Genomic DNA, 6,275 nt, shown 5'->3' on the forward strand with positions numbered 1-6,275 from the left:
GGGTGCACCCTCACTGGCGTTGGGGCCTCTACACGACATGGTAATGCATCCCGATGAGGCCTTCTCCTCCCCTACAGCCTCATCTCAGTCCACTACTTTAAATAACAACAGGTAAACACTGCAGTGCACTGCAGCACAGTAGCACCAGCAGCATCCCAGGAAGCCAAATCGTCACAGTGTCCTTTTCTGAAGTACTGCAGCCCTGCCAGTCATTCTGCATTCATGCATATGATTGTTTCATCCTAAGTGCAGGACTCTGCACTTATCCATACTGAATTCCATTTGATTGATTTTTGGACTATTTGTGGACTCTTTGGACTGATTTTGGACACTTTCCTTTCCTGCAGGAGCTTCTCGTGCAGCAGCTGCCAGAGAACTCTCCCTGCCAGCCTCAGACCCAGCCCTGCGGCTTAGATGTTCTCAGAGGCCTGTTTTCTTCCAGTCAGGTGCTAGGGGTGTTGCTTTAAGGACACGGCACTGGCAGACAAGGTCCTTTCCTTTGGGTCAATCTAATCTGGTATGTTTTAGCAGACCAATTGAAAAGTTAGTTACAGAAATATATCTTAGTAAGCTTTCTGGTTGAAAAACCCTTTGATAGGCAGAGGAAACACTTGCAGTTGGCGTGTATGCTGTTCCTGGATGGAAGGAATAGTAAAGAAGCCAGAGGCTGGCATGCAACACAGGCAAGAAAGCCAGTCAGTGAAAATGGAAATGGAGGTATCAGGGGGTGAAAGACAGGTTTGGTGGGGGAAAGGGGATATAGCAGCGCAGGTAAAAGTGAAGAAGTACCTGGGGAGTCAGATGTCCAGCAGGTTGTAGTGTGTCATAAAGCCAAAGTCTATATTGAGCCCATGAGTTTCTGTACCTAGAAGGCTAATGAAGTGACGTTCATAGGTCCAGCTGTGAAAAGTGGTTTGTAAATTCAAACAAGCACTGAACCTTGCAAACCTAACCTCATCACCAGAACAGAAGCCAACCTCCTACAGCTCAAAACACAGAACCTGCCAATAATCTCCAGTACCCCCACAAACGGCACACCAGAATCTATCAAAGACAACAAAACTAAACTACCTGTGGGGGCACATTCTTCTCAAAAAAACCCACTCTGTCTCCAGTCTGTCAGGCCTGATCCTGAAAGGGAATTTACAAACCACTTTTCACAGCAAGGCCTATGAACTTCATTTCATCAGCCTCCTAGGTAGTAGGTACAGAAACTCATGGACTCAAAATAGATATTGGATTTATAATACACTAACAACCTACTTCTCCATTTTTACCTGCGCTGCTATATCCCCCTTCCTTCCCCTGCCCCACCCTGTCCCTCACCCCCTGATGCCTCCATTTCCATCTTCACTGACTGGCTTTCTTGCCTGCATTGCATGCCAGCCTTCTGCAAAAAAAGACCTGGCTCTAGGGGAAACTTGAGGAGTGTGGAGCACAAACTCAGCTGATTCCCTTCCTTCCTCAGAATTTCCATTGCTAGGGCACTCAGAGTCAGATCTAGCTCCAGCTCTTCCTCTGGCACCGGAAGGCTCAGGCTGGGAACTGAAATTGGGGTGGAGGAGACTGTCACGCTGGTGCTACTGCTTGTTGTCACGGTGGTGGTTGGGGAGGGGGGCGGTTATGGCTGGTGCCCGTGGAGGGGATGCAGTCTCAGGCACAGGCAGTGGCACTGGCACTGCTCCACTCTCTTTGCTGTTCCTAGAAGCCTTATCCCTAGTTGCATCCTGCTAGTTGCAGGAAAGAGGCTGCGTCTCAGTTTTGTGGGTGGGACTTACATCTCTCCCTCTACCCCCTCTTCCACCCCATCCCGAAGGATTTCCAGCTGCCTTTCTACCGTGCTTCATGGTAAGTTTCATAGTGTTCTGTTTTAATATCAATATATAAATGTATCTGCGTTCCTATATACATTCTATAAGGTGTATAGTATATGTCGCAAGGTATAAAAGTATCTCCCTTCTTATATAAATTCTATAAAGTATGTAGTCCATGCTGCAAGGTATAAATGTATGGAAATAAAATATAAATGTATCTCCCTTCCTATATAAATTCTATAGTGTAATATCCAATATAATTATAAAATTGAAAAGAATAAATCAATGAATATAATAATACAATAAAAGGGTCTAGAAGAAAGCAAAAGGTATTGTGGAATCCCACTTGCTAGGCTACCAAGTAGGAAATCATTCAAGTTAATGGTAGTAATAGTCTTCGTTGTCTAACACTCCTGAGCTGCTGGAAGATACAGCTCAGTAACTGTCAGACCCCAAGGCAGAAAGCAGACCAGTTCAAACAATGCTGCCTTTTATGCTGTTTTTCCATCCCCCAGAGCATTGGGATTGGAAAGGACCCCAGGGAAGGATTACAGTCACTGGCCAGCTACACAGTCAATATGAGAGCAGTCCTTTCCCCCTTTTCCCTCCTCCCTTTCTTTCTTTCTGTTTCTCTGCAGACAAGCCCAGCTTGAGCTTTGAAACTCGAAACGTTTTATAACTTTCAAAATGTTTCGACTGCCCTCGTTTTGTTTTGAGGCTGTTTCAAAGCTCTTCATTTCATTTCAATTTCGCTGTTTCAAGCTCAACACAAGTCAAAACAGCATTGAAATGAAACAGCTGGTGACATTTCAAACAGCCCTACCATTTAGTACTTGCTAAATGACTGCACAGTAACAACTACACAGCCGGGTGCACATGTAGATGCACCCACAAGGTATGAACACAGGAATTTATCCCTGCGTTTCTCAGTGACAGTTCCACCAACAACCTACTCAGTCTGGGAATAAAGAATGCAGCTTGCTAGAGCAACATCAGGGATATTCAAAAGTAGCTGTTCAAAGAGGGTCCAAAGTTGGAGGAAGATCCATGAGTATATGCTGGGGGCTTGCTTGCTTGCTTGCGTCTCATTCAAAGTAATCCTCATTTTAAGAAACCAGAGATTCTGATTAATTATTTAAACCAGCCAGAAGCAGAGTTTGTCACTTTGACTCCTCACCCTTACACATCATTAACAATAATCACCACTTCACCTATTAAGATAACAAGGAGAGGAACTATTTGTATAGAGACAATAGAAATTCTGTAGCTTTAATTTTGCTAGTGAAAACTTCTGATTACATTTCTTCCATCTCTAAACTCTCCAGTGTGGGTTCTTAGCCCTTCTGCACCAAGCCTTATCCTCTTTTCCTTCTTCAACTCTTGTTTGAACCCACTAGCAAAGACTTGCACACATCAGACTGCCAGCCGTTCTTAATCAGTTTGTGGTATCACCTTACATACCGTTCAGGGTAATGAGTATATTTGTTCACCTAGCATAATGCATCATCTATGAAACAACTTGTATACATAGTTATTGTTATGGCAATATTACTATTACTACCTGAAGTTCAGCCAATCAGTTTTCTACCTGCATTAGACAATGATCTTATCAGATGCAAGTGGGTTTTCAAGACTGTTAGTGGAAAAGTTTGGAAAGAAGCACAAGTTATTTGATTCTGAGCAGGCAATTAGATTTCCTCATTAACTTTTTAAGGTTTTAGCTGCCTGACTTAACATTAATGTGAATTAACAAACATCCCACCCTACTGCCCACTGCCATTAATGGCAGTTCAATGAACACTATAATTATGATATATTATATCACTGGCAGCACGTCTCCATATTATTCACCCTTTCCCCCCAAATTGGCCTGACAGTAGGACCACACATTCCCTAATTAACACCTTCTTTCTGTGGTTACTAATGAGTCTGTTGATACTACTCCTTCAGGCTGCCTCTATTACAATAAATTCTTGTGGGTATAACCAACTCCAACTGTCTGCTTTAATTAAGAGACAGATGTCATTGACTCCTTTTCAGTTAATACTTAACACACACATTTTCCCCTGGATGTTAACAGAGAGAGAAAAACATTTCATCTTTTGACTGCTTCATGTTGCAAGTATCAAGCAGGACCCCCAGAAATACTCAGAAATTTGGAATGAAAATGAGGAGTGAGACTTGGAATATGGCCGCCTGGAAGAAGTCAGCCTTGGGCTTCCTTAAAGAAAAAATGGAACTAAGAACATACGGCACTTTTACATGTGCTCCAGGGTGGGGGACAAGGTGGTCCTTTAACTAGAGCACAACCAAGAGCCATTCTAATTAAAGCACTGTCATGCTCCTGTATCAGTGTTCCTGCACTTAGAAATGGCAGCAGGGGCACCTGAACTAAAGCTTGTTCGATGAGCTTTAGTTCAAGTGCCCTGCTGCCATTTTAAATCACAGGGCCACTGATACACAAAGTGCAGGAGGCTGCATGGCAACTACCACGGTCCAACAGACTTGATTAATTGGAATTCCAGTGCATCAAAGCAGCCTCGGTGCTTGTGTATAGGCACCCATGTTTGTGACTGAGGTCCACAATGGAGAACAGAAATTATTTATGGAGGTCAATTAGACAAATAAAGGGAAAGAATTACTGTCCCACTTAACAGGAAGGATTAGCAACCCCTCTTGTTCTTTCTGCAGATCTGTTAGCAGCCAACAGTGGGTGGCTGTGCTTTCTGCATATTTTGCAGGGAGTGGGAAAGAAGCCTGATCCAAGTCTACCTGAATCAGTAGAAAGACTCCCATTAACTTTGACCGGTTTGGGTTTGTAGACTGAGATTTTGTTTTGGTACCACATGTGCAATAACATTAAAAAACCCTCTAGAAGAGTTAAACTCTTGAAACTTGTGACCTGTTTGGAGACTGTGAGCATGTGCAGATGGGTCCCTAAGAGTGGCAGGAAAAATTCTGAGGTAAGTGTTCACAACAGCTCTGATGGACAGCAGAAAGGTACCAAAAGAGTAACAACTTGACCCCTGGATATCCATGGGGTCAAAAAACCCCACGGGAAAAAAAGAATCAGTGCATGCTCAGGCTCCAAAGCACAACCAGGCCTCCTGAAGCCGTGCTGCAGCTGCCAGCCAGGCTCCACCCAGCTGGATCACCATAACTGCAGCCCCAGGAGGCCCCCAGGACCCAGGTAAGGCCGCTGGGACCAGCACAGTGCTGGTCCCAGCCTCCCCTACTGCCCCTGAAGTAACTTGCCACGCGCCAAAGCATGTGTGGCACTGGCAATCCCCACGGACAAGTAGCTCCAGTGCAAAGTGCGCTGCTGCTAGTTGTCTCTGGGGAACCAAATATCCATGCATATCTGGATGTGCCCTTAGAGTCCAAGGTGCACATGAAGCAGAAGGCTGCTGCAGAGGCCAAAGGTCAGAGTGAGAAACAAGAGACCATGTCTTCACTCTTTAAAAGGACCACTGAAAGCAGCTTAGCAAGGCAAGTGGCAGCATTTTCCCTCGTGGAGGCTTTCTCAGTGGTAAACATCCTGCTGGAGAAACTTGATCACCCTAAGTTAAGGGACTATGTGACCCAAAACATACCCAAAGCTGGAAGCTTTCCATGTGTCAATAAGCTTCACCCAGATTATTTCCCTGAAGCGATTGCTCTACATACACAGTCCACAAAATCTGCATTGGCAGATTATGAATCCTTCTCCATTGTGGCCAATGTAGTCACCAACCCTCAAAACTATTTACTCCACATTTCATTTGTACCAGGAAGCTACACAGATCATAAGCTGCCTGTTTATCAAACAGAATCAGTCCACCTCACCTCACATCTTTCAATTTTTCTACTGTGGCACAAGCTGTAGCGAAGGTAATTGTCAACTACGGCTTAGAATTTAATAAGATCTCAAAATTTTTGTTCAACAATGCTGTGTACATGTGCAAGGCTTTCTCTGACATACTCCAAGGAATGCTGCCCCAGTGCAATTCATGTTACCTACAATCGTACATTCTGTCTTTAATAAGTGACATCTGGCTAGGCCCGTGCGAAGCAGCTAGTATTCACTTCGTTTTTAGATATGGTGATTCAGAGGACAGTGATTCAATTCAGTGATTCGAATCACTGTCCCAAATCAATTTGGTCAAATCTGATTCAGAGAATCAGCCACCGCCAAATTGGCCAAATCAGCCCCATCCTCCACCTGCTCTCCCAGCTCCCGACTCTTTAAAAAAAATAAAAAATAAATAAAAATCACCCTGGGTCACCGGCTGCTGCCAGGCGGGTGGCGGGGGAGGGATCCCCATGGCCTCCACTGCCGCACGCTGTGTGGGGAGGTCTGCCATGAGCCCTCAGTAGCCCTAAAGCCACTGCAGAAGCTGGTGAGTGGGGGCTTTTTCTTTGTTTTTTAAGGGCCAGGAGCTGGCACAGGGCAGGGCGGCCATGGGGGTGGGGCTGGGAGAG

Source organism: Crocodylus porosus, unplaced genomic scaffold, assembly GCF_001723895.1.
Source record: "Crocodylus porosus isolate Cpor-Errol unplaced genomic scaffold, CroPor_comp1, whole genome shotgun sequence".
NCBI lineage: Eukaryota > Metazoa > Chordata > Crocodylia > Crocodylidae > Crocodylus > Crocodylus porosus.